The 12243-nt window shown below is 37.1% G+C and overlaps 2 long non-coding RNA genes across 2 annotated transcripts in view; both read right to left on the bottom strand.

Moving 5' to 3' along the window:
• Positions 1-2409: 2409 nt before the first annotated feature.
• LOC149918185 (uncharacterized) lies at positions 2410-4955 on the bottom strand. The gene is made up of 3 exons (XR_016466429.1): positions 4380-4955; positions 4036-4129; positions 2410-2592 (listed from the first exon to the last, which is right to left on the bottom strand). It is a non-coding gene; the product is annotated as an uncharacterized LOC149918185 (long non-coding RNA).
• A 568-nt stretch (positions 4956-5523) lies between these two features.
• Positions 5524-12243, bottom strand: part of LOC149918186 (uncharacterized) — a 31994-nt gene continuing 25274 nt past the window's right edge. Inside the window, exons 5-6 of the long non-coding RNA XR_016466427.1 lie at positions 11294-11497; positions 5524-5866 (exon numbers count right to left, since the gene is read on the bottom strand). This is a non-coding gene — a long non-coding RNA (uncharacterized LOC149918186). The remainder of the gene's footprint in view (positions 5867-11293; positions 11498-12243) is intronic.

Below are 12243 nucleotides of genomic sequence, written 5' to 3' on the forward strand. Positions count from 1 at the left end.
GCATTAATGGAGCTGAACAACAGTGGGTAGGTCTGTGGAATCCTAGCTCAGGAAGGAATACAAACTATGAGAATACATACAGATAAAGGATTTTTAGGTATAAAAGAAAGTCACTCATTCTGAAAGACAGGAAGTTATCTTCAGCAGAAGGCTAAAAAAGGATATGCATCTTTTCTTTTGGTACATAGATTGCAGGAAGAATTATGCAAGATAAAAGACAATCCTGGGAAATTAAATATAATTTGGATAGGAAATCAGACAAATGGTTTTCTCATACCAGTTCTTACATTCTGTTTTCTACAGTGATGGAAAATATGTAGGTCGCTCTGAAATTAAGAACTCCTATTTATGTCCACAGAAACTGCAACAGATACAAAGAATACAACAACTCTATTTGATAGAGCAAATTTTCAGCTACAAAATACTATTTTTCAACATTGTCACCAACATTAGCTATGCATTTTCTCCCGCGATGAACAAGAGCCTTCATACTGTACTCGTAAACATCTGCACCAGTGGAGGTGACCACTGTCACTGTCAACACTGCTGAAATGCGCCACCCACCACCTCACTGTGCTCACATCCACTTGCTGTTATACAGAAACATTCAACAAGCATTGATGAATGTCAATGGGTGCCATTTTTTTCTGCATGGATGAATTATTCAGTGACATCCCTTTGCTTCATATACACTTCTATGTCAGATACTATTTTGTCAGACTGCCCCTTTACTGCCATCTGTCACACAGATGCAACAAAATATAATGGAGTATTGGTGGGAAGGTTCAACCTCTACTGCCATTCTACCAACATTAGCCCCTGATATCATGGGCCAACATAATAAATTAGGAGGCATTACTTTTGGAGCAGTCTCCATAGTTTTAAATTGGATTCTAAAAAGTTCCTGGTGGGGCTGGATTGACAACGGTGGCACCAGAGTTCTGTGGACTGGCTTTGGCTACCCACATGTTGCTATGCTTTTCCATATGACTAAAAACACAATTGCTCGAAAACTGTATAACCAGTACACTTGAGTATGTACTGTGAATACATGTTCAGGTATGTACCCATGACTGACTCATTCCAGTTCTAGAAGGAGCCTGGGACCTGGTCCCAATTACGTGCTACTGGAAATACCAGAACAATGCAGCTCAGAAAGATTTTCAGAAAGCACCAACCACTTTCTTTCTTTCTCCCGAAGACCCAAATGAGTTGCAGTTTTTAGTATGAAAGGGATTACCACAAGCTATTTGCTTTTCCCCTTATTGAATTCACAGCTGTAGAAAGAATTAAGCAATGAGGTGAAATAATTGTTTAAAATTACTGCAAATGAATCTTGATCACAACCTCAAAACTGAGAATCATGATCATTATATTTGCATTCTCATGAATGTACATGAAGTTATTGTTGTGTACCAGAGTATATATTTGTGTATTAACTTTATCAAATTTAAGTGTTTGTGATATCTCAGTGAGCATGAAATGTAGTTACTTGGTTGCACCTGTTCACAATAATTGGATTCAATATTCATGAATGATTTTCCAGCAACCATGTGCATGAGCAGTGATCATTAAGTCAGGCTTCCAGCTCCCCAAATATTGTACTACAAGTGATCTGTGAGGTCTGTGAAAACAACTGTGTATAAAATATCACCTGACACTATGAAATGTAGGCACAGGTGATTGCTTCTCTTGACCTGGATAATAAATCTGTTTACAGATGGGAATTCACCTTCATACAGCAATTAGGAATGATGGTAAATGGAAAGAGATGCTAGTTAAAGTTAAAAAGATCATGCTATATCTGACAACTGTTAGGTGAGCTGAACAGAAGCAGCCTGGAAAAGACAGTATTAAAAAATTGGATGTTAAATGTGGCAAGATTGACAAAAGTAAAAATCAAAAATGTAAGAAAAAGCAAAAATTTAAGAAAACATAAACTGGGATGATAAAAAGATCATTGAATTAATCCTGAAATTCAGGGCGAAAGTCTTTTTCTCATCCCACTTCTCTACAGGTTAGTGTTTTTCTATTAGGGATATACTAGATTAAAGTATGCATCTAGTGCAGCACATAACCCATGGGCAGTTAGCCCAGTGTTTAGAAGATATATTGGATTTGCTGCAAATGAACAGATGATGTCCAGTAAGGCCAGTGTTTCTGGAACAGCGTACAAAAAACTTGCAGTTGATTTGTATGGGCAAGGCATCCAAATCACACATTTTCAAACTGAGAGCTCATGTGGTTTCTCTGAGTAAAATACTAAAATTCATTGCAGATAACATTTCCTATCAGAAAGAAAAAAGAAAGAAAAAAAAAACAAACAATGCAATCAAATACCTTCAAAAATAGGCTAGCCTTCGCAAAGCCATATCATACAAGTGAGTATAACTTACATTTTCATGTTGCACAAGTCAAATGATTGTCTGGACATGTCTAAATCATCATATCCATTTTTAAATGTCCTTTGAATCACATCTGATTTGGCAGAGGATGGCAATTCCCAATGAGATAAACAGTTAAAAGATCATATAAACAGCTGGGTTTTGGCTCAACTCTGCGTTGCTGTAACTTCACATTGCTGGGATTCCACTAAAATAAGCAGACATATCAGAAAGATTTAAAATGTCAAACAGGTTAATCCAAGACCAGTGAAAAGCAGGAATAAGATGCTTTAACCGCCTATCCCCTTTCTGATGGACTGCTATTTCCTCTTGTGTTAAGAAATGGCAAAGAAATCTTAAATGGTAATCTCTGTTTTGGTGGTATTTTGCAGCAATATATATTTTCTGCAGGTGAAGACCTCAAAAAGAACAGCTCCATTTTGAAATGTGATAAAGACCAAAGCAATTAGCAGTCAGCCCCTTGGATAGGTAGTCAGTCATGATAAACCTGAGCACTGGGGAAAGCTTCTGGGTTGGCTGAGAATAACTCTGCTGGGCTCATGCAGAATATATTATGCAATAGTAATCAATTACTTACGGATGGAAATAACATTTAATAAATAAATTATCTATACATTGGCAAAGAGGACTTTTTTTTCCTCATCTCCCTGGTTTACTGTTATTTTTCACTAAGAAGAGTGGTGAGATTCCATACAAATGAACCTCTCAGAAACCAAACTGACCTTATGTTAAATGAGTAACTATAGAAAACAGTCAATTTATCTAAAAAAGAGAGGAAAGGGGAGGAGAGATTATCAAGAACATCCAAGTTCAGCTTTTTATTTAAGTGCATATATACAGGCACACAGCAAATATACAGCCTATTTTTTGTCCCTTATTAGCTATAGTTTTGACTCATAAATAGAATTACTGACAAAATAAATTTTCTTAAAGCATACAGCTTTTTACTGATCCTGAATTCTGAAAACTCGTGAGCTTTGAAGCTATGACTTACATCTGATTCAGTACTCATTATTTAGAAAGCTAATCATGAATTGTATCATCTTGTTTTACAGCCTCAGCCCCCAACATCATGAACTTTAGATCATATTATTTATTGCAGAATGAACAAATGTAATTTATTTTGTTATTATCTATTTGATAAAAATGTTTCCCATGCTAATGTCATCAGAAAAGATTACAGCAAGCTTTACTGTGAAAAGCAGAACAGGTTAGAATTAAGATGTAATAATGAGATTAGAGAGAGACAAAATAAAAGATAATAAAAGTAGAAGACCATGTAGATAAATACAGAGATTTCTGAAATGCAAAGCTAAATATGCAAAGATCTGGCATTGCTTTTAATTTATCATTTTCATCTCCTGCTTTTGAAATCTAGTTAGTAGCACAATATTGGCCTAGAATTTTAAGGAAGAAAATGTCAGCAGGCATTATCAATCTTATTTTATATAATTGCATAAAAAATAAGTAAAGGAAAATAGCATTGTTTATCTTTGTTTGAAGCCTGCAGTTATTGTGGCAATTTTGCATAATGCATAGTTGTTGTGGTATTTAAACCTAAAATGAATATTAAACCCAGTAACTTATTACTTTTTTATTTAAGCAAAGAGTACATGGTTCCCAGACTTACCAGCGGCACCAATGATTGCCTGTGGCTCCTCATCTCAAAGCCAGTGCCAGCCTTCACATGTGCTCTCACATCTGTCTCCTACTCATCCCAAAACCTACCGCAGAGGAAAGCTGCCATCAGATGAATTTCATATGTGAATACAAGCCAGCTACACTGAGCTTTGGCCTCCTGCCTGGTCCTTCCTCTGACTTTGGACAAAGGAAGACACAATTTCTGCAGTGAGTGCAGAGGTAGAAAGAAGACCAGGCAAGAAGCTACTCTACTCCACCTGGCCAGCAGTACATTCCTGCTCTGTTACTGATTGAGTTTCTATTTTAAACTAAATGGATTTCTGAGCAACTTACGGAAGCAGATTCTAAACTCTTTCGAGTATCCTCTAATTTTGATAGAAGGTTTTTCAAATTGTTCTTCAGTCGTCCACACACTTGGAAAGTAAAATTCCATCACTGGGCACTTTCTGCTCAGGAAATCTCAGCTCTGGATTGTACATGCAGTACTGGAGTGTGCTCTGTAAACAGTGGTCAGTATTGGCTGTAAGTGCAATGCCAAGAGTTAACACAGGTGGCACTAACTTAGGATTTTAGCTTTAGGGATCATGGGCAGGACTGCTGTGTTTCTATCCCACATTTCACAGGCACAAACATACTATCATGCTGTATAATAGAAAACAAAACTTTCCGGTTACACTCAGCTGCCCTTGCGCAGGACATCTGTTATCACACAAAGGCATACTGGGTAAGGTATTTTGGAAGGAGTTGACTATGTAATGCACATACAGTGAAGGCAAACTATGTGTTTGCTTGAGAAATAACTGTCTCCCTCAGAGAGAGATTGGCAGGTCATGAGCTGCTGTTGCCACCACCACCACTATCCTCACTGATAGCATCCAGACAAACAAAGCTTGCAAGCCTCTTGTTGCTTATACCAGAAATAACATAAGGATAAGCTCCTCCGTGCTCCTACTGCCTATGTGTATTTCATTTTCTATGTTGACAAAAAAAAAACTCTTTGTCAAAGAAATATTAAGAAAATCCCAAGTGGTTCTTGAGGTTATATTTAGTTCAGTTGTCAGAACTGTGAGAGAGAAAAGATGATGCAGTCAGTTGCCTTTTGAACAATCTCTCATAAATGGAAAACAGTGTTTCTTTTTTTTCAATTGCATTTTAGTAGTGGCTAGCCTGTCTGTGGGTTTCCATAGAAAATGGATCTACTCAATGTTATTTTATTTTCCTTGAAAGCTCAGAAGAAAGAAACAGTATAGAATATTGCTCTGTAAATCTCTGGGAAATATCACATTGCTTTTTCTCATTCTTCCTTTTAATTTATAAAACTTTCCTTAAAAAAAAATAAAGATGAAAATTATTTTTTTAATTGATAAAAGATATATTTTTAGCTGAAAGAGACTATCAGGATCTACGCAGGTCACTCCAAAGGTAATGCCTCCTTTTTATGCCCACTGAAACTACAATAGATACAAAGAGCATGACAACACTGTTTGATAGAGTAAACTCTCAGCTACAAAATACTATTTTCAAACATCTTAATCACCATTAGCTGTGCATCTTTACCAGTGATGAACAAGATCCTGCACGCCATGCTCATAACAGTGCATCAGTGGAGGTGAGCCATTGTCACTGTCGTCACTGCTGAAACACATCACCCACCACCTCATTGTGCTCACATCCACAGGTTGGTCTCCAGAAACATTCAGCAAGCATCAGTGATCACCAATGATCAGTGTCATTGGGTTCCATTTTCTCCCGCATGGAGGAATTCAGTGACACACCTTTGCTTCAGATGCCATTCTGTCAGTCTGCCCCTCTGCTGCCATCTGTCACATGGAAACAACATGTAATGGAGAAGGTTCAACCTCTACTGCCAAACCACCAGCATCCACCTCTGATGTCATGGGCCAACATAATAAAACAAGATACATTACTTTCAGAGAAGCAATTGTATAAATTGTATGCGCTTTGACATTTATTCGGGTTTCTTAAACTACTACCAGAAGTTCTTGAATTTTCTGAGCTATGGACATTATGATAAGTTAAATGCAGCCCTTCCCATTGCTTCATAGAGAAATTCAAATGCTAATTTCAGGAAGCAAACATTTTATCTTTTTAGATAGTGAAAATCACAACCTATCTTAGAAGTTGTTCCATCTGAGTGATTTTGAACTTTTTCTCTGGCACCTCATCTCACACTGGCTCACATAAGTCTCACGCTTCCCAGTGTACTGGAAACAATAAATTCAATCTGACGTTGTGAGAAAATCTGATAGAATGATTATAGCTTGCCAGCTTGAAATTCAGAAATGAAACAATCATTTTTCATCACAGTGCTGTTTGCTTAAGGGAGATGTTCACACGTAGAAAAACTTTAACTACCATAATATAATACAGTAACTTTAAATATTCTCTCTCATGCTTTCTTAGTACTATTCACTTACACAGCAATGTTTACATTAGAGATGTTTTTTCAGCTATAAGCAACAGATTCAGATTTTACTTTCATCTGCAAACTCACTAAAAATTGAACTTATATCACAGTTCCAAACAGCATGTGTTGTGAAAAAATAAATCCCACTGAGGAAAGAAAATATAGTCAATCTATAGTCTTTGATGGGTACGGTTCTAGACTAACATATCTTAGTGAACTGTAGAAATAATTTATCGTATCACTTCCAAATAATGTTTCTCAGTTTTACTGCATCATTCCACTTATATGAAAACTGTAAGATGTGAATTACTCTTTAGTTTTTGGTACATGCTGAATATTTTGAAGATTCTAAAATTAAATGAAATGTAGGCTCCTAGCACTTGGCAGACCCTTAAGCTGAGAAAAACATGGAAATAGACTGGTTAACTCAAGCAGAAATTGCCCTAAGAGGAAGACATCTAATTCTTCAAGGTTTTAAAAGCATCTGTCTCAGTGGATAGCTACAAGACAGACCCATTGCGAGTGCCACAGGACAATTCAGAGGAACTGAGTGATCTGGAAACCAATAAATGGGAGGGAAAGATAAAAACATACCGTGCAGGAAGAGATATATGCATTACGCGAGTTGGGTTGATGCCAAGATTTCCTTCAAAAGAAGGCAGAATACATTTATGCAGTTCTTGTGCAAATGAAGAGAAACACACTTCAGGTTGATTAAGACTACTGGAAGTGAGACTGCCTGAAATCAGTGAGTGTTAAGGAAAATAGGAAAATCTTACCAAATGTTTTTATCTGCAGTAAGGAGAATTGCTGCAATAACTATGGTGGAAAAGTACAGCTCCTTCTTTGAGTTAGACTATCAAGAGCATCACTAAAAGCTTGGTCTTTGTTGTTCACAGGGATAAGTCTATTGTGTTCAGGGGAAAGAAATCTGCAAGGAAACATATTCTTCTATCCCACAAACATGTAGGGTGAAATAGAGATGCTTGAAAGAGTCCTTCACATTCAGCCCTGGTCCAGAGTAGTAAAAGGCAGCAGGGTGTGAGCTCTTGTGAGTTTCTGATCTTTTTAAATGCTTTCTCCAAAAAACACAAACACTGCAGCACAGGCAGTGCACGTGAAATCTGGCTCTTAAATCTGCACTGGGTGCATGTTGGTATTTACTACACTCATGTTGCTAATGCATTTTCATATCTTCTATAGAAACACTCCAACATTGTGCCTTCCTCTGGCCTTTTTGCCTTTTTTAAAAACCATTTGCAGAGGACACCAGTTGCTGCAAAGTGGTGGACTTTTGGAAATTTCCATTTCAGTTCCATTTCTGCAGCAACAGCAAAAAGGCACAGTGCTTGAAATTTTGATTATATTCTACATGGCTTACTTCAATGTCTTGTTACCATGTAAAATCAGCTTCAATTTTCTGCATAATTAAAATAACCATAATAGTTCGACATGGAAGCATGCCAAGTTTATTTGTAGGATATGTTTTCAAATATTGCTGAGAAAAATTACATTAAAAAAATTCCCATGTGATTGAAAATGGACACACAAATTCTGTGCGAATAATACTATGAAAATGTGCACATACACATTTTCAACTCTTTAAGGAGATAAAAGAGTCAGTGCTCTCTTGTGTTTACTTTGCCAATATTTAACGCAGATGATAGCATCCATTCCTCTTCCCTTATTAAATGCTATCCTTAATCTCAATCTGAATTATTGTTGTGCACTCCAAAACAGGATGAATTCAGGAGTCCTGATAGTGATGGATGACTGTGGTGCCTAGCATGATACTGCTGTAGAAAGGTGTGGTTTTCCGTTTGCTGAGCACTTAAACTTTGTAAAAACTTTGCAGGCATTTGTCAGCTTAAATATGTGCCAAATAACCACTGTTGTTGTTTTGTTGTTAAGATGTAACCCTAAAAAAAGTTAACAAAATACATTCCAAAACACCTTGCATGTTTTGTTTTCCCTTTTAAATTATTCTCAATTGTGTTATCTTTCCATCTCAATATCACAATGACATAAGGATCTGCTTTGGCTATCTGTAATGTGATTTTTTATTTAATGCATTTAGAATGACCTTCTACATCCATTAAATTATATATGATCTAGTTTGTTGGCAGGGCCATTTATGATCATTTGTCTTAGATTTTATGTATGGCTTTTCATTGTTGATCTCAGAAATTGTCTTACTTACACTGAATAAAAAGTGACAAGAAGTGATGGAGTATTTTGTTAGAAACACTTTGGAGAGTCCTGATTCCAGAAATGTTAGTTTATAGCCTCAAGCCTCGATAAATGTACAAACAAAGGGACAACAGGCTAGTGACAGTCCCACAGAAAGAGCTCTGGGGTTTCTGAGTGATGGCAAGTTGAATGTGAGTCAGCACTGTGCCTTGGCAGCCAAAAAGGCCAACACACTCTGATGCACCAGGTCTAGTGCTGCCACCAGGTGAGAAAAGGGATTGTCCCACTCTGCTCTGTACTGTGTGCCCTCACCTGGAGTGCTGTATGTGGGTTTGAGGCCACAATGTATGAATGACGTGAAGCTATTACAGAATGTCCAAGGGAGAGCTATGAAGATGTTGAAGAGTCTGGAGGGAAGATCTGTGAGGAATGACTGAGGCCTTGGTTTGCTTAGCCTAGACCAGAGAAGGTTGAGTGGAGGTCTTATGGCAGCCTACATTGAAGGAACATTATTGAACCATGTCAAGGGAGGGTCAGGACAAGTGTTAGGAAAAGGTGCTTCACCAGAGGGCAGTGGGCATGGACCAGGGCAGTGGTCACAGCCCTGAGCTGACAGAGTTCAAGGAGCAACACTTCCAGTCCAGAGCCTTGGCAGACACAGAATACCTCTTTAAAATCTACAGGATGATTAGAAGTTGGCTCAGTGAGGGTCATTTCACACACATTCTTTGATTGAATGCGTCTCTGAATGGCATAAGCTCTTTCTGGATGTCTGCGGAGGACTGCAGAGGACTACAGATTCCAATTCTCTAACGTGGGTACATTTTGAAACTACAATTTCTCTGCTTTTTTTATTGTTTTGTTTTGTCTCTTCTAGTATCCCTCATCAAATGTATTTATTAGATAAATGTTTTCTGAAAGCTTGTCTTTGCACTTTAGGGGTATCTTGAAAAATGTCTCCAACTTTGTTTCACGCTTATTTGGCTGCGCATTTCTATGAATGACAGATCTATGCATTACATTCAATGGGGATTGTTTGTAGAGCATAAGTGAAAATTGGTAAGTGGTGTTTTTCCTTTTTGGTGTGTCAACTTTGTTTTTTATTCTCAGCAGTGTGCCCAAAAATGATGCTTCTGCATAAACAGATGAAGTATGCACTGAGGCCGTATTAAGTAAGTCATGTTACTGCCAAGTATTGCTCTTCAATGGGACCGTACAAGTCAAAAGCAAGCTTTAGACAAAGGGCAAAGTATTAAAATAAAATGTGCAAAGTTACTTTTTTTGCTTCAGGACAGAGTCTGCAGTAAATTGTATCAATAAGAGTTTTTGTGGTTTTAGGAATACTTGGCTTCGGGGTGAATGAAAGCTCTTTGATTTCTGTATTAATTTAGTTGTCTTCAGAGATTAGGAAGACTGAAGGAACAATTGTTTTAAGATTACTGTGTCTATCCAATTTCTGGCAAAGGCCACCAGGGTTTTTGTTTTTGTTTTTTAATTTTAATAATTTCATTTATGACAAATGATGCAGCAGAAAACATTTTTCTCCTACAGGTTTATCAGTTTATTAAGCAATTGAATCGATATTTCACTTTGTTCATCTTTGCTATTACAAGAAAAAGGAGATAAAATAAGGACTTTATTCCTTCGGGGTATTTTGGGAATGCCCTAAGACATTAGCACAACCAGGGCAGATAAATCCAAAAGTAAGTCTGAGGCTCATCTAATTTTTCAAGGATCAATGAAAAATATGTGAGTGTCATTTCTCATAGACAGTTATATTTGTTTACTCCTGTCCTACCCTAGGCTTCCTTTTATTATTTTTAACTCCTTTGAATCCAAGACTGAATACATACAGAAGATAAACACAATAAAGTGAAGAAAAACTCAAAGGGTTCTGAAGTAAACAACATCTGAAGCCCCGATTGTTCAGTTATATAGAATTCATATAAACATGAATGATGGTTTACTTTAGTATTTTTTGAAATCCTTTAGCTATTCTGTAGGAGAAAAAAGTATTCTCTGGTGTTCAAATGGAAATGTTTCTAACGTACACTTATGCATATTCCCTGCTAACCATAATTTACAAGTTTTTTGGTTGTGTGTTATTTTGTTAGTTTGGTTTTAAATTTCTGTCAGAAATGACTGTGCAGCCACCATTTATTTTACTTACAAGAAGACTAGTCACACTGATGGGAAATGTCTCCTTCTCTCCATATTCTCACTTCAACACCAAGCATTTTTGATTCAGCACAGAAACCTGGCACATGCGTTATAATTATGCAAGGAAAACGAGAGGGTATTTTTGCATATCAGTTCTAAGAGACCCTCAGGTAGATTTTTTTGTTCTTGTCATCTCAGTTGGCATAACTGATCTGAGTAGGTTTAATGTCAAAAACGTCTCTGAATATCCCACTATATGTATACAGTAAAATATTTGCCTTTAGAGCAATCTGGCCCTTTACCAACAATCATGAAAATAAAGCAGTGCATATTATGCTAAAAAAATCAAATGATGAGCATAAAATTCATATTTGCAAAATTCTTAATCTATGCTTGTAGTCATCTGGCATTGTCCTTTGGGACAGTGACCTTCTTCTCTTCTCACTTTCCCAGTATTTTGTCCACTTACCCCTTCAGCTGTACATGAATGCTGTCTCTCACGCCTTTCTTTCTCTTTATTCCTATGTTTTTCTTTCTCATTCTTTTCCTTCTTTCATTTCTTTTGGTACTGGGCAGAAGTGAAAGGAAACAGCTGCCCTCAGAAGCACATTCAAACACCTTCCTCCATAATGTTCTCAGAGTCACTTCTGTCCAAACCCCAAGTCTTCACAGACTGTAAAAATAGTTTCCCTTCAGTTCAAATGGCCACAACATTTAATCTCTTACTCTATCTGTGGCAGAAGTTGTAATTTTTTAAATTTGAATAATATCTAGTTAATGGGTTTAATCTGGAAATAATAATAATAATAATAATAATAATAATAACAACAAAAAAAAAAGTTAAAAAGTTAAATCCCCTTTTCTACTTCTGTGAGGAAAACAAACCAAAGCCTCCCCAGCTGAGGCTGGAAGGCTGGAGCACAGGCAGCACTGCTCTAGCTGGGGGGCATGGATGCTAGACTAGATGTAGTCACAGCATACGTTTTTCTACCTCACTAAGCAGTACACCAAAGCTAACCCACCTGCTCAAGTTATTCACAAAAATCTAATCTGTCCCTTGATATACACTGAACAGAAAAAGTCTCCCTGACAATTGCCTTCTGAATGTGACAGTAAGAGAAGGAAAGTTGGCTTCTTTTGTTTCTGCTTTTATTATTTGGCTTAACTGCTACATTTGCTCCAATCCCTACACTGCCATGGAGAACATGCATTTGGACACTTATGAATTGTAGATTCATCAGCTCCTGTATCAAGACAATATTAGAAAAATGCTGTTGTGAGTGCCAAGCAAAAAATATTCAGTTTGTGAAACAAATGCTAAAAGCTAAGTGCAGCCTTGAGTGGAACAGGCTATCATTTCCTTCAGGAGGCAACTGATCATTGGTTCCTGGACTCACTGCCTGTAAAAATAGGCCTAGT

Source organism: Phasianus colchicus, chromosome 4 (genome assembly GCF_987193195.1).
Source record: "Phasianus colchicus chromosome 4, bPhaCol1.hap1.1, whole genome shotgun sequence".
NCBI classification, from domain to species: Eukaryota; Metazoa; Chordata; class Aves; order Galliformes; family Phasianidae; genus Phasianus; species Phasianus colchicus.